The sequence below is a fragment of the Silene latifolia genome, unplaced genomic scaffold (genome assembly GCF_048544455.1).
Source record: "Silene latifolia isolate original U9 population unplaced genomic scaffold, ASM4854445v1 chrun_scaffold_16, whole genome shotgun sequence".
NCBI classification, from domain to species: domain Eukaryota; kingdom Viridiplantae; phylum Streptophyta; class Magnoliopsida; order Caryophyllales; family Caryophyllaceae; genus Silene; species Silene latifolia.
Window position 1 is genome coordinate 902531 of NW_027413123.1, and position 24191 is coordinate 926721.

At 39.0% G+C, this 24191-nt stretch overlaps 1 non-coding gene across 1 annotated transcript; it reads right to left on the minus strand.

Annotated features, from left to right (window-relative positions):
• Positions 1–23565: 23565 nt before the first annotated feature.
• On the minus strand, positions 23566–23672 carry LOC141637368 (small nucleolar RNA R71). Its single transcript, XR_012541752.1, has one exon. It is a non-coding gene; the product is annotated as a small nucleolar RNA R71 (small nucleolar RNA).
• Positions 23673–24191: the final 519 nt, after the last annotated feature.

The window sequence follows — 24191 nt, forward strand, 5'->3', positions numbered from 1 at the left end:
ATTTTCGTATGCTTTAGATGTTTTATTTGATAAAACCGATAAAAAGCAACTATAATTTTCTCGATTTAAATTTCAAAATTTTTAACCTTGATTTTTGACATTATGAGTGTCATGCAATTTTTCCAGAATATTAAAAAATATAAATTTTAAATTTTGAAATTATTGTAATTAAATTTGGATTTATTTCATAAAAAGTTATGATTTTTTAAGGTCTATATGAGCATAAATGTTATATCAAGTTGAATTATTGTCAAAAATTGAGTGATGACTAACTTTTGAGTCCTAAGGTGTTAGGATAATTAACTTGGACTAAAATTAGATTTTAGTAATATTTTGTGTAATTTTAATAAGTTAAAATTACGAATATCCATAAAACCGGCTTATATTTAAGATATAAGTTTAAATAGGGCGATATGGCACATAATTTGGCATGTTAGATACATATTATAATGCTGCATTTTTCTTTGATGAATGTCATAGTTTATTTATATAATTTTTGAATTATGTAATTTTATCTTAGTATGGCCTTAGTTTTTTAATTGGTATTACCCGTAATGAAAGGGAATATCGATTCGGTTGTAATTTTAATGTAATCTCGCATCACCGTCTTATAATTTAATAGATTTAAATTTTTATTACAAATGTATAATAGGAATAGCTATATATTTTTATTATTATTTTGTAATTCCGGTGTTTCCTAAAGACGGATCCATTAGGAAAGGAGTTTTGATCAAGACGGTGTTTCCTTCGGAGGTGTGTCACTTGAAGTTCAAGAGACCATTGGAGTTGGTTTCCGAATTTGTAATAGAATATTAGAATTTCTATTTTAGGAAGGCCATACTAGGAAATTTATTTATTACTTTGCATTTTTCTTTATATGTTATATGTATTGCCAAATCGCCATTACATCACATGCATTTTTATATATAATATCGTTTTTCGACCGTGTCGATTATAATTATCGTAGTTCACTAATATAGTTCACATAAAAGGTGATAAATAATAAATCGACAAGACCTCTCACATATTTAAAATTGAGATTAGCCTTTCCAAATAGTAGGACCCATGAATCCCTTTGACATTTGGGGTAGATTCTGTTTCCGGGGGTACTTTCATTTTTCATCGGGTAAGTGGGGTAATAACAAGTTATTACACGCGAAATTTGGTTGGTCTCAACGGGACATGAAGACTAGTCTTATGTTCCGAGGCTAGAGATGAATTTAACGTAATTTCATCGACCGAGAGTTCTAATTCTATAGTCGGTTAAAGAGTTAACCCACCGAGTTATATTAGTGAGGGATGTATCGGTTTCCCATGCCGGAGTTAATATGGATTTGGATCTCGGAATCATTTATATAATTGGGTGAAGGTCATTATATAAATGCTAAAACATGCTAAAATGTTTTCATTATTTACGATGAATGTTGTTTTTTCCCATTATTTTGTTGATTTATATTGTTCTTTATTATCGCTCCTATTTATATATGATATCAATTCGTTTGTAACACGAGTCTCCGCTAAAACACTATTACTAATGACAAATAGAATCTCTTTCTAAATCCTCATATGAACCGTATCATAGGTTGTGGACTAGATCCATAGGAATCGTTCTATTTCATAGAACTCGATAGGAATCGTCCTATGCAAATATAAGATTAGCATCCTAAAATTCCTTACATACCTATGATTTTTTATGAAGAATATGAATAGAAGTAGTACTTGATTAAAATATGTTTTGATAATATCTTCTATGCATCCAATGTTCAAAAATCTTATTGCTCAACCTAAACACTTGTCATCAAGCACTTATGTTGTTAAGAACATGACAATGTAAAATTGGTAAATTAATTTGTTAGAAATTTTGATTAACCAAATACCACAATAAAGATAACCCTTGTGAAGGATTAACTAGGAATTTATATGAAGATAAGTCTTCATCAAATGGAAATTCTTAAAGTTAGCGAGAGCAATAAGAAGTAAGTACCAATCTTAAATAGTTAAGGAGAGAACTAGGCTCGAAAGAGAAAGTGTTAGACACTAAATTAGATACAAACCCCAAATAAGTAAAGATCAAGGAAGTTGGTTGTGTGACTCCAACATATTCTTTCTTGAATATCAATGACATTGACATTGTGTTCTTGCAAATTATCACGTCATGAGTATTTGATACAAATCTCTGAATCATGTTAGAAATTGCCACATTTCATGATTATAAAATATGGCAAAAGGATGTCAAAATCACCTTTCTAAATTGGTATTTAAAAGAGGATGTGTTCATAACACAATCCGAGGGTTTTGTAAATCCTTAGAATCCTAATATTGAATAATCGTACGACGACTAGCAAGAATAAATTCAGAAGTTTACATGAATGGAACTAGGGTAGTTGCCATTTCATCCATATAAGTGTTATAGTGTATTCATTTTAGTTTTCTATTTAGAATTGCACCTCAATAATTGTTATGATGTACACTAAGTCTAAATAAGAATATAATTCAAGTTTTTGTAGAAAAACGCAAAGGGTTTTAATATTGTGCAATTAAAACAAGCGTTGTGCCCTTATATACTACGATTAAGTTTATGGTGAAACCATACAAATCAAGATAATTATATTCAAACTAAAAATAAATTTCATATATATATATATATATATATATATATATATATATATATATATATATATATATATATATATATTATATAAGACTCAAGTTGGTGACCCCAATCATTTCTCAATTCTTGATTGAAAATTGCATTTAAAAACTAGTTTTGACTAGTGTCCCAAACCATTTGATTGGGACTCTCTTGGTATGTACGAATCTTGTATTCAAAGCAAGATTAATTCATGACTTTTTTCTAGAGAAGGATTATGAATAGAGCAAGATATTTGCCCTATTTACACTTTGAAGTGTATGGTCGAATTTAATTTCAATCAGAAAAGGTTATTACTTCTTAATCTCTTCTACCAACGAGCTAGGTAGATACTAGATATCCACTTAATGAGGTAAGAAGAGAGATTCTTTGAACAAGTTGAATGAATGTTTAAAAGTATCAAAACCTAGAGATTATAAAACCAAAGTATTAGTACTTTGTTAAAATAGGGAACAATAAAGTGAAGACTTTTATAAACACCAAAAAGAGTGTGATATGGTATCACAAGTTCACCTTCATAATATTAGAAAGTGACAAAGAATCATATACGATATGATTGAATCTTTACTATAAAGTTGGAAGTAGTTTCTATCACAAATTGTCTAGTATTTATATATTCCACTAAAACAAAACATAATTAAAGCAATCATCTACATTTCATATGTGATATGGTTAGGCATGGTACCTAAATTGTAGCTTGTTTCGATAGTGAACATGTAGTCTCTCTTCCTACATGATCACGAGAACAAAGGGTTTGTGGCTCGTGATGCTGTCTATTAGACAAAAGAGGATCATTTCTTATAGACAAATTGGGACAAAATGTTCAAGAGCCACAAACTGAGAATAAGACGTGGGAAGATATTCCTTCTTGGTCAAAATCAGTAAATATTTCTTCGAAATCTAAGTAGACATGAATAATGTTATTTTTGAAAATAACAAACCTGTAACTTATTAAGATGCTTTATCTAGTTTCAACTCTGCAAAAGTTCGAAACAAGCATAAACATGAAAATGTTTATTTAGCTTGGTTAATTGGTGGCAAAGGTTTTGCACACAACAACGCTTCATTGTACTCGGATATGATTTGATATAGTTGGATTTTAAAATCATCTTGCATGAGTTTTGTAAATCGCAACTATCCTAAGGTAGGATACAAACTTAAAAAATAAATCTTAAGTATATGTTAAGGAGTTGAATTGTATGTTTTGATCATGTGATAAACATGTCTCAAATTGTCGAGTAGTTCTATTTATACATGAAGTTTAGTGGGAATAATGTAGTGTTAATAGTCTTATATATAAGGGACATATTGATCATTGTGAATGATGAAAGACTTAGGGGAGGAATAAAACTTCTCTAAGTTATCCAAACCTATAAACATAGTTCTAAGCGGATATTAGCGTTAAATGAATATTCTTATATTGATAAGAGTCTAGACAAGTTCAAAGGTATTGTACATGTAGAAATTGAATCCACTTGCTTTCGCTGCGGGATTAATTCATTAAGCTAAGATTTATCGCCATTCTTATAATTCGTATACTTAGAGTATGACGAAAGGTTATAAATCGAATTTATGTGAAAGTCACTATATGATAGTAGGGTAGGTCGTCACACCCTTATCAAAAACAATTTATAAAGAACCCAAATTAAGTAGTATAATTAAGGTGTCGAACACAAAGATGGCGGGGGTGTATACTTAGTCGTTTAAGTCCAATTTTAGTCAAATAAATGAAGGAGGTTTGATTAATGGTTAACTAAGATGCAATTAAGGAATAAAATTAAACTAAATGAAATTGTAATTGATCAATATGAGAAAGACTAGAGCTTTCGCGTTCACTCGGGTCGTTGGGCATAAAACAAGGTAAATATGGGAAATGGGAGACAAATAGTCAAGGAATTATACCTAATGTCTTAGGACACCTAGAGTTCATTAACCAACCTTCATATGATTAACTAAAACTCGTCACACATATACACAAACATCATCCAATAGTCTACACACCAAGATTGTCCATCCACTAGTATAGACACCAAGATAACCAAACATGTTGATACGTGCCTAATGTATAGTCTTTTTAGCCTATTTCAGCACGTATTTCTATGCATTTCTATACTGTTTTTATGGTATTTTGCCCCGAATTGGCTACTTTGGTGTATTTTGTCCTTTTTGTAGGAATGATTGTGAAAGTAGTGGAACCACACTCCTTTTTGTCCTTTTTGCATGCATTTAGAGGAGACGGGATTGTCCCAGAGTAAGATACTGCATTTGGAGGTGTCGTGGCACGCATTACGAGGCACTTAGACGCAGACGTGAGCTGAAATGAAGTCAAGTACTCGATCGAGCTCTTTTACAAGTCGATCGAGTGGTTTTCTTGCCCTCTGGTGGTCAATCGAGTGGTTTTCACTCGATCCTTAGCTTGCACAAAGACCCTCTACTCGATCGAGTGCCTTTCTGGTCGATCGAGTAGAAACTGCTGAAGAGTTGCTCGATCGAGTGGTTTTAATCCACTCGATCGAGTGGTTTTTATGGGTTTGGGCTTTAATTAGCCCGCGTGATGTTTTATTTCGCATAAACTTGTTTTGTTTGCTATTTAAGCACGCATTACTAGGTTAATTAGGATTATCTATCATATTATCAAACTCTCTACTGTAACTTTAGTACGTTGCTTTGCTTTTCCCTACTGTTACTTTACTTTTGGTTATTATTGCTCGGATTCAGTTGTTCTTTACGCCGGATTCGCACTGATTGTAATCCTTTCTCTCCCTTATTTAATAATAATCATTTGTTGCTTTAATTTCTCAATTGTGTTCTTATTTCCCTTTGCCCTAATTTTCATTATTGCGATTTATTGTTTATTCATTATGTTTTCTCACTGAAATTTGTCTCGTTAGTTTAATCACCGATATGAGTAGCTAAACTCCCTTCATGTTGGGATTAGGGAATCATGTAGAAAGATGACGATTTAGTAGATGAATTAGACGAATTAATCACGAGATTCTGTCACTATAGCAATTTAACTGTAATTCCCGACCTAGTTGAGTGCACGCTTCTATGTCAACCTTTAATCTGGCTAAAATTAATCCTGGATCGAAAGATTGGACTAAATAGGCCTGCTATAAACAGTAGACTACCCTAATGAGGACGAAAGTTAAGTTAGTGGTATTTTAGGATAGAAAGTGGACCGAAAGGACCTTTTAACATCCGTCTCACATTAGTTCGTCTGAATCATTTACAGCTGAGTTATTGGACTACCGTAGTGAACCGAAATCCCGACATGTCCCTCTCTTCTTGATAGTTTAATCGTATTTTATTGCCTTTACTGCTCTTTATTTTATTTCTCTTCTTTTCAAACTTCGTAGTTTAAGAACCAATTTCAATAAACCCCCAATTGTTACCATAGGATTAGAAATAGACAGCTATAGTTACATTACCTCCCTGTGGATTCGATACTCGACTGCCTCTGCTACATTTTAGTTGAGACCGTTAGGTTTTATCTTTGATAGGGTTGCGATAGCCGTGTCAAATTTTGGCGCCGTTGCCGGGGAGGCAATTGTTCAATTTATTAGTTGCTTTATTTTTAGTCCTTTCCAGTCTAAGGGACACCCGTTCCTTAGACTATTCTTATTTTCTGTTGTAGTTTCTTCTTATGCGCAGGTCGCAGGGTGGTCCACTACTACCATTCGATTCTGAGATTGAAAGATCTTTGCACGTAAAGAGGAGATTGTTTCAAGATCAACAGTTAGAGGAAGAGTCTAGTTCTCATTCCAACTATTACGAGAACGAACTGTTCGAGGATAATCCGCCTTCTTCTCCAGTTTCAAATTCAGCAGTTGAAACCGTTATTTTTCCAGACTTTCCCGAAATGGCCGAAGAAGCGACCATTGCCAGTCATTCTGAACCCACAGCTGAGGATCTTTACAAGGGGTTCGAGCTACCAGGGGAAGCCAGGAAATTCGAGCCGAAACCTTCTTACCTTAATATGGTTGAGAAGAATCGATTCGGTGGGGGGCTGCAAACGAGGATGCAAAAAGAAGCACATGGAGACTTTTATTGATTATTGCTGCTCCATACCCCCACCTTTGGCGTGACATGGATCGATAAAAGAAACCATGTTTATCTTCTCACCCGCGATCTTTGCGAGGGAGTGGTATAGGGATTTGGACCGAGCTGCTCACGGTATAACTGATTGGAATTCACTGGCTTTAGCGTTCTATAAGAAGTACTTTTCTGCATCGAGGACTATCGCCATTAGAGCTCAGATAACAAGTTTTAAACAAGGGCCTGACGAGAACTTTCACGAGGCATGGGTTCGATTTAAGAAGCTAGTGCGTACCATACCGCACCATGGTTTCGAAAAATAAAGCTTGTGCAATCATTTCTATAATGGATTGTATGACGATCAGAGGGCTATTTTGGATGCTGCGGCCAATGGCCGATTTGCTGAAAACTTGGGAGCAACCAAGGGGTGGAAGATCATAGATGATTTAGCCATCCATAAGGCTGAATATGGGAACTCGAGAGGAAATCAAAGAAGAGTTGCTGAATCTTCTTCGTCATTTGCGCTTGAAGCTCTTATCGCAAGGTTTGGCAAGTATGAGCTAGGAGGAGCTTCCAAGGGAGGGATGTATCAGGTTAATGCTATGACAGACGGTCCTTTTCTCGTAGAAGATGTGGAGGAGAGGGGCATGTCTCAGATCATTGTCCCAATCCTTTTGAGCAATACGCCTTCCAACACTACGGGCGGAACAACAATTATTTACGAGCCGAATGTCCACCCCAATTTGAGGTGGAGTAGTCAGAATGTACTCAATCCCACCGCCCCTCCGCATCGCCCGTATATTCCTCCACACAAGAATCAACAGGGCTATCGAAGCCTCCTTCTTTCAACCCTCCTAACCAAGGTGCATCATCTTCTAGTGGGGTGAGTGAAATGGGTGAGCTTAAGTCCATGATGCAAGCCATATCGAAGCAATTGCAATTTGAATGATCAACAAAATCAACAAAGAAAACGCGTCATTTAAGGCACTTGAGACTCAAGTTGCCCAACTTGCTGCAAATCAATCCTCGAGAAAGCCGGGTCAATTACCGACTCAAAATGAGAAGAATCCACACGAGACGGTAAACCTGATAGAATTGAGAAGCGGTCTTTCTTATGAGGGACCAGAAGTGAAGAAATCAGACCCTAGGGAATCCATTATCGATGGTGAGCGATTATCGTCGAGAAAAAGGGCTCACGACAAAGGAACTACTCGATCGACTGAAGACTGGTGTTCGATCGAGTAGAATTGAGGATGATAGTGGTCGATCGAGTGATTTTTCCACTCGATCGAGTGAACAGGAGGAACAAACTAGTCGATCGAGTAGGATTCCTATTCGATCGAGTGAAGCAGATAATGAGATTGGTCGATCGAGTAGAAACTTTGCTCGATCGACTGCTGTTGAAGAAGAAACCGCTCGATCGACTGAAGAAGTTGATCGATCGAGTGGTATTGATGACGGGAAGCTTATACGAGAGCCTGCTAGTGCTCGTTTAAGTGAGATATCACCGGAAAGACCTCGTTCTAGAGGTAAGAAGCGTCCAAAGGATACTGAACTTGCACCGGAAGATACGTTGGAAGAGAGAAACAAGGGACTCGAGATACCAATCACGGTTCCCTTCCCGAGGCGGCTGCAGAATACCAAAGTTAATCAACAGTTTGGCAAATTTGTCGAACTTTTGAAGAGCTTGGAAGTCTCCGTGCCGTTCACTTAATTGCTGACTAAGGTACCCTCTTATTTAAAGTTTATGAAAGAAATTTTAGCACGTAAGAGGACTATTAATGACAGTGAGACCGTAGCTTTGACTGAGGTGGGGTCAGCCCTATTTCAAAATAAGTTACCCCCTAAGCAATCAGACCCGGGTAGTTTTTCAATTCCGTGTCATATCGGTATGCAATTGATTGATAATGCGCTATGCGATTTAGGCGCTAGCGTAAGTGTCTTACCTTTGTCTCTGGCTAAGAGACTTGGTTTGACAAAACTGAGTTGCACCAACATGACTGTCCAGATGGCCGACCGTAGTCTGTCACGGCCACTAGGTATAGTAGAAGACGTAACTGTTCAGATCGGGAAGTTCTTTATTCCCGTTGATTTTGTTGTCTTAGACATCCCCGAAGATGCACACACCCCTATCATTTTAGGGAGACCATTTTTGTCCACTGCCCGTGCAGTAATAGACGTCAGGGGGAAGACTTTGACCTTTCAGGTAGGGGATGAGGAGCGATTTTCATCACCCAAGTTTCGGAGAGCTCCCATGCAAGCCCAGCCTTGCAATGCTCTCTCTTCTATTGTTCCTATTATTGACACTCCAAATGAAAGTTTGGAGGATTGTGCCGCTATTGTTGACCCTCCGCCTCAGACTAAGAGCAAAAAGGAGAAAAGTTCGTCTGTTTTCCTCACTGCAGGTACAGATGAAAGCAAGGATGAGGCTGTCAAGGGACATGGTGTAGCCATTATCAATCAAATTGGAAGAAAGGATGCCAAAGAAGATGACAGAGGAGCAAGAACGAAGCAAGTTCGAACCTACATAGATTGGAATTACATTCCTCCTACTGTTTCAAAGGATAATTCAAGCTCATGGAAGATGAAGAGGACAGTCAGCGTTGCTGAGGTGACGTCCTCCAGTCAGAAGCCCACGAAGGGGCTACTGAAATTTGATGGGAATTAAACGGGGAAATGCCCCGTGTAACACCTTGTAATAGACAATTTTTGAACTTCTTTTGAATTTGTTTATTTGCGTTTTAATTAGGACAATTAGTTTTAGACAATTTTTAGCATAGACATAAGACTATAGACTGTGTTTTTGCGTATTTGGTATTTTGGGAAACTTTTGGATGTGTTTTTATGCAGGTTTGGGGAAGCTTCACGCAATTCAAGGAAGAAAAGACGAAAATTCAAGAGTCTACAAGAGGAAGTCCTCGATCGAGTACTTTTTGTACTCGATCGAGTGAAAATATGGTGGATCGAGCTGTTTTTCCAATCGATCGAGTAAAGCCAAATAAGGGAATGGTCGATCGAGTAACAGTTTACTCGATAGGAAGCTAGAGGATCAACAGTGCTCGATCGAGCGGTTTAAAACCACTCGATCGAGTAGAATTGAGCAGGACAAGGGAGTTTTTCTAACTTAAACTCCTTAATTCCTTTTCTAATTCATTCTTCCCAATTTTCGACTAACACCCCCCTTATGTGCGATTGATTCCTTCCCCAAATCCCTAAATTTCATGCCCAATCACCAAATCCGCCACCTACAATCCCTTCCTTGTTAATTAATCTTCAAAAGCCCCTTGATTCCCCCTCTAATTGTGCTTGTTTTCTCGGTGTTTAAAGGGTTTTAGGGTTTGCGGTTTTAAGCTCGTTAAATCGCCATTATTGCTTGTTTATTTGAAGTTTAATTGCAAATTGTAGGTTGTATATCATCAAGTAAGTGTTTCTTCATTCCTCTTGCATTTTAATTTCAATTATTTCGAATTTTATGAGGTAGAAGTAATTTAGGGTTTCGAAAATCCATGTTCAGTCGAATTTTTCGACTTAATTGCTTTTATATGCCCTTAATTAGCTGCTTGATGATCTTATCCCAATTCCTTGCTGTTGTTGCTTGCTTAATTCGAAATTTGCGCGAGATTTCCGCGATTAGGGCTCATAAGTCGAATTTTCCGACTGTCAGACGGTCTTTGTGCTGCCTTGTTTAACCTCAGTTCTCTCTTACTTGCTGCTGTTGTTAACTGCTTTTTCCATCCCCTATCGCCATTACTTGCTGTGAATTGCTGGGAAATCTTGTACTATGAGTCGGAATTTTCGACTGCTAGGAGTCTTACATGCTTCCATATGCGTTTTTTCATCGTTTTAGCCTCCATTAGCATACATTACGTTGTCACATTATCACCACTCATGTCCGCCATTTCGAATTTGTTTAGGATTGTTGGGAATGCTATCTTTGAGAGTCGATTTTTTCGACTTTTAGGGACTTACATGTCTTTGTCACATCTTTGGTTAACGCGTTGTTTTAGCCACGGTTAGCGGCCATTCTTTCTTATCATGTCCCTTGCTTTGATTACAGGATGGAGTCTAGTACTTTACCTTCCGCGCATTCACCTCCCAGTCCGTCTTTGAGCGAGTCGTGGCCCTGCTGTTGCCACTAGCTCCACTTTAGTCACCACCGCAGCCCCAGTCTTCCTTGTTTGTTGCGCAGGACAGTTTACGCTCCAGCCGGCTCACTGGGAGCTCGCCAGCTACTCCGGCCACCACTTCGCCACCACTTCTACACTGTGGCACACTCACACCAGCCTCACTGCCTTCGAGTCGCTTTAGTTCCTTACACAGTCCGAGAGCGGGCCGCTATGCGTTCCAGAGATGGAGGCCGGGTCGTAGACTAGTCAAAGCTACACCAGCTCAGCCACTTCTACCTCCACCGCAGCCTAGCCCTTCCTTGTTTGCTACCCCCGCTTCGCTTCTACTTCACCGCCGACCCGCCTACTTCGAGAGACGATTCATCGTCTCGAGGGGACACTTCCCCGGACTCTCACCGGACTACCCGCAGTATTATTCGTCAATGCTTTACATCGCGATAAATTTTATAACTCTTTGAAGTGTGAACATATGCCTTCCCGATTTTTAGACAAATCGGCATTAGAGAATCTTGGCCTTTACGAGTCAGTGTGTGATTTATTACGGGTCACGGGGATGCCTGGCCTCATTACCATGAGAGGCCACACCTTCTTAGAGCTGAGTCTCGAGTTTCTCGGCTCTTTTACCTTCTCCTCGGGGGCATACGCCATCGACCCCGATCGCTGTCGGTCTCTTTCCGGTTATTTAACCGGACCTTTCGATGCCCCCGGGCCGAGTTTGGTAGGTTGCTAGACCTTACCTCCTCGGGTGTGACGTCAGACTCGAGGAAGGTTTACAAACAGGTTTGGCGGTGCTTGGCCCGGCACCCGCTTTCAGGAGCGAAAGCTCCACCAGTCCACCATCCCCCGTCCGTTGTTTTCTCGGACTCATGGGGGAGCTCTATTTTCGGCCGAAAGGAGCCGAATAACATCACGAACCGCGAGCTCTCCATCCTGGGCGGTTACCCGAATGTCGATCGTGAGGGTCCTTTTACCTTCAACATTGCCTACCTCACCGCCCAAGACTACCTCCACGAACGGGGAAGAAGGAGACGGAACCATTGCTGCGGTGGCATAGCCACCATTCTTGCCCATCGCCTTTTCTCCCCTTGGCCTCGTGACTTGCGTAGCACTCGTGGGAGAGAGGTCGAGTCCGCCGCCATGCTTGCTCAAGCATTGGCTTACCCCATCTACCGGACTTGGAAGATTGACGACTCCTTGTCCGTTGACTTACCTTGCGACAGTCTCCCCCGTCCTGAGCCCTTACCTACTGTGCCAAAGGGCAACCGTCTGCCTGCCTTGCCCTTACTTCACCTTCCGCCTCGTCCATCTCCCGATGAGCCCGCCGCTATAAAGAGGCGAGTTGAGACTGGAGAGGGGTCTACACCTGTAGGGAGTACCCAGCCTTCTACGGCTACTCCCGATCCGACCCCTACTCCCGCTGTTACTACTACTCCTACTCCTGCCTCACCTCCCACTGACCAGACCCAGACCCAGACTCAGAATGAGCCGGTCTTTCCGGCTACTTTTAGACCACCTCCTCCCTTTGTAGCGCCCACGGTCCAGGACCAAGGGGGCGCAGTTTACGGTCTGTTGATTGAGCTTGCAGAGCGTCAGGCTCGTATGGAGAGGGACTTAGCTTTGACACTACACCCTCTGTACGAGTACCACTTCCGGAGACACAGACCGATCCCCGAGGGTTGGCCACACCCTTCCTTCTTCCGGTTCCCGGTGAGGGTACCCGGTGTCGAGGGAGGGGGAGAGAGCGAGGACCCCAGAGGTGGCGGTGGAGAGAGCTCGCGCTGAGGAGCGGGAGAGGAGAGAGGAGGCGAGAGACCCGTTGTACCGGGGGGAGGGAGATGGAGATGGAGATGGCGACGACGACGACAACGACGAGTAGCTACTGGTCTACTCACTTCCCCAGTTTTCTGGCTGGTTTGGGGAAGTTCGTGTCTTGTATGTTTTCTTACTCTTTTATTTTGTCTCCTTTATTTATTGCTTTCACTTTATTTATAGGTTGTGTATTCCCGATCCCCCATTTTTCTGCTGGTGTATGCTGGAGGACAACGAGGGCGTTGTCCGTTTTGGTTTGGGGAGGGTATTGCATCCTTTTGAGTCTGCATTTGCATTTGTTTCACATTCACGTTTAATTTTTCAGCTTGCATTGTTGTTTATTTTCAATAAAAAATCAAAAAAATCCAAAAAATTAGAAAATTTCAAAAATTCAAAAACATTTCACGTTTATTTTTGCATATAGGTTGAATCGGAACGGTAGATTTCCGTGATGAAATTGTACTATAACTTGTCAATTTACTTGAGCCTTGCACTTTTATTGATAGTTTTTAGCCTTGTCATACGCATAATCTACTTAATTTTGTTCAAATATAAGTGATTATTTAGACTTGACCTATAAACCGGCAAACTACTTAAAAATTCTGAGTTTTTAGAGCCATAACTGGTGCCATTTATGACCAGTTTATTAGGAATTTTGAGAGTAGTACTCCTTGCATAGCATGTTCATCTCTTTTGCACATTTATGACATTCAATTTCTCGTCAAATGCACATATTCGGGTTTGTGGTTGGTGTCACATGCAGGGAGGGTCTCGCAAATTCCCCTTTCTTTATATCTTTCACCCATTTAGCTCCACATTAGCCAAAACTTGCCTTTTTGACCCATTAGCTACATTCCAAACTAAGCCTGCCTAATCAAGCTAGTTAGTATGTTCTTTTGTGGTATGTCTTCCATTGCAGTTTGGTCCGTAATTCTTGTTTGGAGTTGGTGTTTGTACTAAGGAAGGAGGAAAGAAAAAAAAAAGTATTGAAAAAAAAAAAAAAAAAAAAAAAAAAAAAAAAAAAAGGAAAACGTGAAAAAAAAAAAAAAAAAAAAAAAAAAAAAAAAAAAAAACGCTGGAACGAAAAAAAAAAAGGAAAGAAAAAATTATGAAAACAGTTGTGCCCTCTTGTCAGAGTTGAGAAGATGTTTGAAGACGTACAATCGAAAAGGGTTGTTTGTTTGATCGGTTGTTTGACGGTGCTTTTAAAGAGGAAGTTTGTGACCGTCGACTCCTCCGTTCTATCCCATATTTTTGAGGAGATTGTGCTTTGAGTCTAGTGAGTTTTGTGCCAAGTGAAGGGCACTTGTACTTAGTTTTTCAGTCAGTTGAGATCCGGATGGTTTCATTATGGTCTTGTTAGGAACTAGCTTGACGCTTTTACCTCCACATTTTCATAACTTGTTTTGCCTTTTCTCACCTGAACCTCACTATTCCCATATTATTTGCAAACCCTCGGCTGTGACGGACATTATCGGTTGGAATTTGTGCATTAGTACTTGAATTGTCTTTCATTTTTGATGCATGCATGCTACGTAGGTCGCAGATTAGGTGGTGAGTGTCTTTTTTTCTCTCTCTTACATAATACATTTGCCCTTTGCTTCATGAGAGAAGAATGACCACGCGAGAGTCCGATTTTGTTGGTCTTGCAAGGTCGATAGGTCACTTTATTTTCGAACGGCTTATAATTCGTTTGCGCATCGACCGCTTGGCTTTAATTGTTGATTTTTGTTGCATTAAATTGGTTCAAGTAGACAAGTTAAGCTAGCTCTGAGTTATCATTTCCGTTCCATTAGTTTAGTTTTGAGTTTACTCGAGGCGAGTAAAGGTTTGGTTTGGGGAGATTTGATACGTGCCTAATGTATAGTCTTTTTAGCCTATTTCAAAGACGTATTTCTATGCATTTCTATACTTTGTTTTTATGGTATTTTGCCCCGAATTGGCTACTTTGGTGTATTTTGTCCTTTTTGTAGGAATGATCGCGAAAGTAGTGGAACCACACTTCTTTTTGTCCTTTTTGCATGCATTTAGAGGAGACGGGATTGTGCCAGAGTAAGATACTGCATTTGGAGGCGTCGTGTCACGCATTATGAGGCACTTAAACGCAGACGTGAGCTGAAATGAAGTCAAGTACTCGATCGAGCTCTTTTACAAGTCGATCGAGTGGTTTTCTTGCCCTTCGGTGGTCGATCGAGTGGTTTTCACTCGATCCTTAGCTTGCACAAAGACCTCTACTCGATCGAGTGCCTTTCCTGGTCGATCGAGTAGAAACCGCTGAAGAGTTGCTCGATCGAGTGGTTTTAATCCACTCGATCGAGTGGTTTTTATGGGTTTGGGCTTTAATTAGCCCGCGTGATGTTTTATTTCGCATAAACTTGTTTTGTTTGCTATTTAAGCACGCATTACTAGGTTAATTAGGATTATCTATCATATTATCAAACTCTCTCTCGTAACTTTAGTACGTTGCTTTGCTTTTCCCTCTTTGTTACTTTACTTTGGGTTATTATTGCTCGGATTCAGTTGTTCTTTACGCCGGATTCGCACTGATTGTAATCCTTTCTCTCCCTTATTTAATAATAATTATTTGTTGCTTTAATTTCTCAATTGTGTTCTTATTTCTCTTTGCCCTAATTTTCATTATTGCGATTTATTGTTTATTCATTATGTTTTCTGCTTGAAATTTGTCTCATTGTTAGTTTAATCACCGATATGAGTAGCTAAACTCCCTTCATGTTGGGATTAGGGAATCTGCGGTAGAAAGATGACGATTTAGTAGATGAATTAGACGAATTAATCACGAGACTCTGTCACTATAGCAATTTAACTGTAATTCCCGACCTAGTTGAGTGCATGCTTCTATGTCAACCTTTAATCTGGCTAAAATTAATCCTGGATCGAAAGATTGGACTAAATAGGCCTGCTATAAATAGTAGACTACCCTAATGAGGATGAAAGTTAAGTTAGTGGTATTTTAGGATAGAAAGTGGACCGAAAGGACCTTTTAACATCCGTCTCACATTAGTTAAATGCGAATCATTTACTGGTGAGTTATTGGACTACCGTAGTGAACCGAAATCCCGACATGTCCCTCTCTTCTTGATAGTTTAATCGTATTTTATTGCCTTTACTGCTCTTTATTTTATTTCTCTTCTTTTCAAACTTCGTAGTTTAAGAACCAATTTCAATAAACCCCAATTGTTACCATAGGATTAGAAATAGACAGCTATAGTTACATTACCTCCCTGTGGATTCGATACTCGACTGCCTCTGCTACATTTTAATTGAGACCGTTAGGTTTTATCTTTGATAGGGTTGCGATAGCCGTGTCACATGTGAGAAAATACTCAAACTTTCATAGGAGCAATTCTACAAATACTTCATGTGCAAGAAAGTGACAACCATTAAAACACCCAAATCCTTATAATTCTAACCCAAAATCATACCCATTATAGATCCGAGATCCCCCTAAGGCCTAGATGAGAACTACTCACACATGTTTAAGGATGAAATACTAACAATAAGATGGAACAATACACACACAAATATGCTAAACATAATAAAGATGGAAACTTTGAATGAAAACATTAAGTAAAGAACATAAATGTAAACAAATGTAAATAAAAGGTGAGAATTATACCAACTAAGAAGAAAGGAACAAACTTGGATAATAATGGAAGATGAATTTCTTCTAATCTTCAAAATACAACACAAATGACTAATGTAAACTAATGAGAATTGAAGAACTTACATAAACTAAAGAGCAATTGTATTAATTTCTAATAAAGATTACAACTTAGTCTAGAAAAATTCAAGAGAGGAGAAATATTTTACTAGGGTTCTACAAATATTTGAGAGGAAAATAATCTAAGGTAAAATAATTCTATTCTAAATAGTAGTATGGTGTTCTTTTATACTAGTCTCATAATAATATCACTAAATAATAATAATCTAATACTGGTCACTGGTTTCTGTGAGGGCCAGATGCCTTTTAGATACTTGGGAGTATCCATTCAAGCTGGAAGACTGACAAAGAAGGAATGCAATAGTCTAACAGAGAAAATGGTAGGGAAAATTCGAAGTCTTGGAGCCAAAAAACTTTCATATGCTGGCAGGCTTACTCTCATAAATTTAGTGCTAAATACCCTCTACAATTACTGGGCTTTTATGTTTATCATCCCAAAGAGTGTCATTAAAAGAATTGAAGCAATTTGTAGAAACTACCTCTGGGATGGTAGCTCTGAATATCATAGAGTTCCCTTGGTTGCTTGGGACAAGGTTACTCTGCCAAAACCTGAAGGTGGTCTGGGAATAAAGAAAGCTGAGCTATGGAATGTTGCCACAATTGGTAAAGTGGTGAACTGGGTATATTCAAAAGCAGATCGACTATGGATTAGATGGATAAATCAGGTTTACATCAAACAGTAGCAATGGCATAACTATAAGTCTCCTGCAACTGCCCCGTGGTCATGGAAAAACGTGTGTAAGGTAAAAGATTTACTGAAAGATGGATATGTTGATGGTACCTGGACTGCTCAAGCTCATGGCTATTCAATTAGAGGAGGATATGACTGGCTGGTCATGCCTCACCCTGCTCAGAATTGGACTAAGCTTGTCTAGAATAACAGGAATACTCCTAAGCACTCAATGATAACCTGGATTACTCTCCAAGGAGGACTGAACATCAAAGATAAACTGTTTAAAATTGGTTACAGCAATGATAATCATTGTTGTTGTTGTGACAGTATGCCTGAAACTAATGAACACCTTTTTATCTACTGTCCTTACAGCAGCAGGATCAGAGGTAAGCTAGAACTTTGGCTTGGCAGACCTATGCCTGCTGTCAATGACATGGTAGCAGTAATCAGGTCGATTGATGGAAGATAATGGCAGTAGTGATGAATGCTCACTGCTATAATGTCTGGCTTCATAGAAATAATGCAAGGATCGATAACTTCATTACCAGACCTGAAATTGTTGCTAAACGGATTGAAGAGGAAGCCAGGAGACGTATCAAGTTCAAAGCTGGTCCAAACATGGATCAAGTTAGCCTAGCTATGCTTAGGAATATTGGCTTGCAGTAGGATATATAGTTTGGTAGCTTGTTGAGAACCTTCTCTTTAATAACCTTGTAAATGATACGTTTTATGTTTTGATATATAATGCTATAACTCACATTTCACCAAAAAAATAATAATAATCTAATACTCCCTCCGTACCGGACCAAAGGTAACACTTACTATAAACGGACGTACCACACCAAAGGTAACATTCCTTATTTGGCCCACAACATTACCAAGTTATCCTTATAACCATTTGATATTTACACAAAATGTCATTACATACCCCACCTACCAACCAACAATTAAACCCACAATTACATACCCCACCTATATTTTCCCTCTTTACCCTTACTTTTTCAACTTTTTCTTAAATACTCCAATTTTCCCTACGTTACCTTTGGTGTGGTAAGGAGGGAGTACAACACGGTCAAAAAAATAATCTAAGGGGGAAAGGGGAAACGTCATTCAAACAAAACAAAAAGGAGAAAACAAGAAAAACGAAAAACGAGATCTGAAATTGCCAAAAAGGGGTGCCAGCCGGCTCACCGGCCGCCGCCTGTGCACCAGCACAAAACCCGCTGGAAAATTGAGGTGAAATTGATAGGATTTAGAGCGGAATGAGAGCCGGTGAGGGGGCAGCCGGTGGGCCGGCTCTGGGCGTGTTGTTTGCGAGATTAAATTGATGCGGGGTTGATGATCGGTTCTGGGTTAATGCAGGGAATGAACTGTTGATGGCGGCAAGGGGGCGGAAACGGAGTCGGGATTGACGATGGTTCAATTGTTGACCCGGTTCCGATGTCGGGCTTTGATGTGAGGATGTTGCTGGGTTGATGATGCTTCGAATCGGGTTTCGATTCGGGGCTGTTGGTTGTCGTGTAATGTAGGTGGTGTGTGAATGGTGGTGAGGCGAGATGAAGGTGGTGAACGATTGTTGTTGAAGGTTGTCGCGGGTTTGTTAATGGAGGGTGAAATTGATGGTGATCGTGGTTGAAATAGTGGTGTCGCTGCTAGTGGTTTGCAGGTGCGGGTTTCGGGTTTCAGTTCAGAGGTAATGTCGGGTTCCGATTTCAGGCGACTGTGGTGGACAATTAATGGCTGGTATGGTGTCGAATTTGCCTGGGCAGCCACGGTTACTGTCGAGATGAAGCTGCTGGAGTCGGTGTCGGGCTCTGTTGTTGAGGAAGGTGAGTATGATGGTGATGTTTCTGGGGTGCTGCTGCTGTTGTTGTTGATTAATGATGGTGAGCACACGAGCAGGGGATTGGTGATGATGATGGAATGTAGAGCAATGAAAAATGGTGAGTTGTGATGATGAAATACGGATTTTTGGTGGGTAATGGTGATTGCATATGAGCATGCAATGAATTGAATCAGCCGTGAGCAAAAAAATGTGTGGGGTTGACTTGGGTTTCAGCTGAGCTTTGTTCCATTTGATTAGCACAAAACTCCTCTTGACTCGTCTTACTTCAATCGGTTTCTGTGTCAATTTCCCTTCCTTTATTCGCGAACCCGACTCGGTTTATGACCTTCCTCACGAACTCGTACCTACAAGATCACATAGCGAATGTGAAACCCAAATTCCGACAAAAATATACTTTTATTCGCGATAATTAAAATTAAACTATTAAATACTAATATTATATAAAAACCCGACTATATATTAAATATAACTAATGCAACTAATCCCCCTTATACTAAAAGAATAAGAAAACTCTAAAAATTTCCCGCCTAAATGAATTTGACTATATTTGGGCTTTCACTATATCATATCTATTATTGGGCTTTTATTATATTATATCTGTAATTGGGCTTTCATTATATCATATCAACAAATGGATTATAGTGAACTTTTCGTTTTCACCCATTAATACAAAACATTAATAATAATAATAATAAATTTTACAATGGAATTTCAAATTGAGTTAAAATATCAGTTGTATAATTGTTATTTGCTTTAATATTCCTATTTAAAAAACCGCGCATTTGCGCGGGATATATACTAGTTATTATAAATTAGTAAATAAAATGATCTATTACGTCAATTGAAGTGCACAAAATCAAGTCAAATAAATGATTAAATATGGGGTAAAAATGACACTAAAATTATACTTATCAAATATTCCACACTTAAATCTTACTCTTCCTCGAGTAAGCTCATTTAAACTAAACTAAGACCCATAATAAAAAAGACTAGCTAAAGTAATAATATCCGATGAAAGGCAATTAACGGGCCTTCTCCGTCCCCTCAACTCACACCGAAACAACAATGAGGTATGCATTCCGATGCAAGGCAAGTGGGGGCTTGCGGAAAATCTAGACACATCCAACATTTAAGCACGTAATCAATCATAAGATGCATAAATCAAAAAGTCAACCGCTTTCCTCATCTAAGCGAAGGGTTTTGCTTTGAAAAATTGAAAGGTCTAGGTTAGGTGAAACCGTCTCAAAACCTCAACGAGGTGCCAACTCCCTAAACGTGGCACGAGCAACCCAAATATGTTCACGCAAGCCAAAGAAACACATTCTAAGCCGGGGAAAATGAGAAGCAAGGCTAGTCCTCCAAGAATGACACGACACGCGCAAGATTCAACCAAAAAAGACCCATGGCTAAAGGGACTTGGACCATCGACAACCTCTCGGATTTCACTCGTCACTCATTTAAAGAATGGGTGTTTTTATGTGTACAAAAAGTACTCAAAACACTCAACTACTACGACTCGCGAGAACGTGTCCGCAATCTAGAGTGTTAGACAATCCTATGACCAAGTGAGATGCAAAAAAGGGGAAAATGTACATAATATGAAACAAGGGTTGTATCGGGGCTAGGGAGAAGGACGAAACGGGATTGTTGCAAGCAACATTTGGTTATGTGAGGTTCAAATCAAGAATAACCAAAATACCGCTTTTTCCATCTCTTATTGCAACACATGAGACACGTCTATACCGTAACATAGAATTGATTACCCAAGACTATGCAAAAATTATATAAACCCGACTCAAATTGGAAAAATGTTAGAACCTTTATACAAACCTTTCAACTCGGCCCTTATTTGCACACAATGAATAACGTCTACACCCTAACAAAGAATTTGTATCCCAAATTCATGCAAAAATTGTGTAAACCCGACTCACTTGGAAAACCATCTTAAGACCTCTTATTCTAGCAACGGCTTTTTCTACCCCCGTAAATGATGAGTAGGGGGTGCTGCTTGTTCTTTTCTTTCTAGAACAAATATTTACAATCACAAACTAACTTTTTTTTTGGAATTATTCAAAACTTTTCTAATTTTCTCTTTTATTTTTCATTTCTTTTTCAAAACCTCTTATTTATGTGCAAATGCCAAAAGAAACCAATACTCCGACCCAATAGGACCCAAGACACCACCTAGATCACTACTATAAACATGACTCATTCATGATCAAGGAAGGTGATGTGACCATAGTTAGAGTATATTTAGTCCCCGAATTAGCCTTGTTCCCATGCTTTTTAGTGCATATTTGGGTCATTTATTGTCTTTAGTTCTTTGTTTTGCATATTCTTTGAGGTTTTGTGTCCTTGGTAGGAAAGGAGTGCAAACCTTGCATTTTCATGGCAAAATGAGACTAAATTGATTGAATTCAATGACCAAGCATCAAGGAGAGACAAGATTAGAAGGCCTTTGTACATATTATAGTAGATGGGCAATGATGAGAAAAGATCCTTGCATCCCCGAGGAAATCCCCAAGGATTTTATGAAGAAAAGGGAAAAAAAGAAGAAGAAGCACGCTGCATGACAACCCGTGCGTCTTCCCAAGAAGACACCCGTCCTCCACCTTCACAATCCGTGCGTCTTCTACCAAAGACGCCCGGGCAGCAACCCCAGAAGACGTCTGTCTTCTCCCAAAGACGCCCGGGCAGAGACAATAGAATCCGGCCGTCCCGAACCTAAGACGCACGGATTCCAAGACAGCGCAAATTCGTTTCTTCAAGCTTCAAGAAAGATGCCCATCCTTCAGAAAATACCGGCGTTTCCCTAAGTAGGGACTTAATCGTCATTTAAGCCCTTAGTTAACCCTAATGCATCCACCTAATTTCCACTATAAATACCTCATTAGTCTAATTGGAAGAGCATGTTCTTCTTATCAATTCTTAGAGTAGTTAATATCAATCAAATCTCTCTTTAGTTTTGTAATCAACAATTAATCAAGTTTTACTACAAGTTTTATTTCCTTAATCTCTCTTTTGTTCATCCTTTATTTTGGGTAATTGAAGATTATTTGGGTTATTATTGGGAGATTGACAACCTCTCAATCAAGCATCAAGAACTTCTTTTATTCTTTGCTTTATTATTGGAATCATTAGTAGGTATAATTCTCTTAATCCCGTTTTAATTATTGCTAATTACTTTCATTTGTTCATCATGTTTCACTTTGTTGGTATGATTGACAACCTTGCTAGCATGTTCAACATGATAATGAGTGAGTAGTTCCATAGCTAGGGTTAATGTGTAATTAGGGGAAACCAACATGGGGAATGATTCATGCTTAAATTAATATGCTTTCATGGTTTATTTGCTTGCTTGTTTTGATCTCAACTCATGCATATGTTATGTTTGATGAAATGCGAGCCTATGAATACTTGCATTTTTACCCATCACCTACCTTTTCAATGAGACTTGTAAGATATAAACCAACTCGAGTCTCATTAGACCATGCATGTTGTTGAGTAGGGAAGACTAAGTCGACTTGTAGGTGTTGTACAATCTAATCGATTCGGCTCCGGGACCCAAACTTTCCTAGGATTGTAAGATATAACTCAACTCAATCCATCACAACAATAATTGCTTGCTTATAATTTGAGAACATGTTTGTATGATCAATTCCCATGATTCCCCTATGACCCCATGATACCCTAGTGCTTTTTATCAATTGTTTACAACCATTTGAATTCATCTTGCTTATTTACTTTCATTGCTATTTAGTTTAGTGACCTTCTACATCAACCCAAATTGTGACACCCCTAAGACACCACTAGTTTCAATAGAAATCTCATTTCAATTCCCGTCCCTTGGGATCCGACCTTTACTTGCCTCTTTACTAATTGTAGAGTTGTTTGTGAAGCTATAAATTGTGTTTTGGTCTAGGTGCTCCTAACGACAAGTTTCCGAAAAGATTTAGTCCGGCCAAAAATGGCGCCGTTGCCGGGGACGGTGTTAACTTGATTTAGATTTTCTTATATTGTTATTAGTTGTGTCTTTCTTTGCCTTGAGGAAGTAAAACTCCTCAAGGTTTGTTCTAATTGTTTTCAAGTTGTTTGATATTTTGCATGTCTAGAAGGTCACAAGATGATTTGTTACCCTTTGATCGTGAAATTAAAAGAACTTTGACAACCAATAGAAGACTTGCTAGGAGAAATTTGAGAGGTATTAGTGAGGTTGTAGATATTCAACCAACTATTGAGTTCATCAACCCTTTTGCAAGAGAAGGTGAGGAGAACCCAACACAAAATACAACACAAAATCAACCCACAATGCCTAAGTTTTCATCACATTCCGTACCCACCGAGGAGAACCTACCCAATGGTACTCCCACACCACAACATCTAACCGGAAATTTCATTGCCAAATCCGCATTTATCCAATTAGTCGAAAGGAGCCAATTTGGGGGGATGCCTAGTTAAGACCCTCACTCTCATATGGAGGCCTTTTGTGACTATTGTGATGCGATTTCTCAAACCGGTGTAACTCAAGACCAAATTCGATGGGTCTTATTTCCTTTTTCTCTAATTGGCACCGCGAAACAATGGTTGAAGGGCCTTGATAAGGCCACTCTCGGAATTGATTCTTGGAAGAAGTTGGCTCTAGCTTTCTACAAAAAATTCTACCCACCGGAAAAGACTAACATGCTAAGAGCTCAAATTACGGGTTTTAAGCAAAGGGATGAAGAATCTTTGTATGAAGCTTGGGAGCGGTTCAAAGGAATTTGTCGCTCATGTCCTCACCATGGACTTAGCGAGTGGTTCTTGGTACAACAATTTTGGAACGGTCTATATGAAGATTCAAGGAACATTCTCAACATGGGATCAAATGGAATGTTCACCGAAGTTGATGACAATCAAACTTGGAACAAAATTGAGGAAATGGCGGTCCATAACTCACAATATAGTAGACCTCGCAAGGCTACTAGAGGAGGAAAGCATGAAGTGGACTTCGTTACTCAATTGGGTGCTCAACTCAGTGCTCACATTGATACAATCAATTTAAAGTTTGAAAAAGTTATGGCTAGACTTGAAGAAGCCTCAAAATCACCAAAGCATCATGTTAATGCCATGACGGCATCTTCATCAATCCCAAGTGGGATATGTGAGAATTGTGGAACTTTGGGACATGACTCAAGTGAATGTAGGGGAACAAATGAACAAGTGAATGCTTTCCAAGCAGACAAGAGTGGTACCCCTTATTCCAACTATTACAATGAAAACACCAAATTCCATCCAAATCTCTCATACAAAAGCCAAAATGTTCAAAA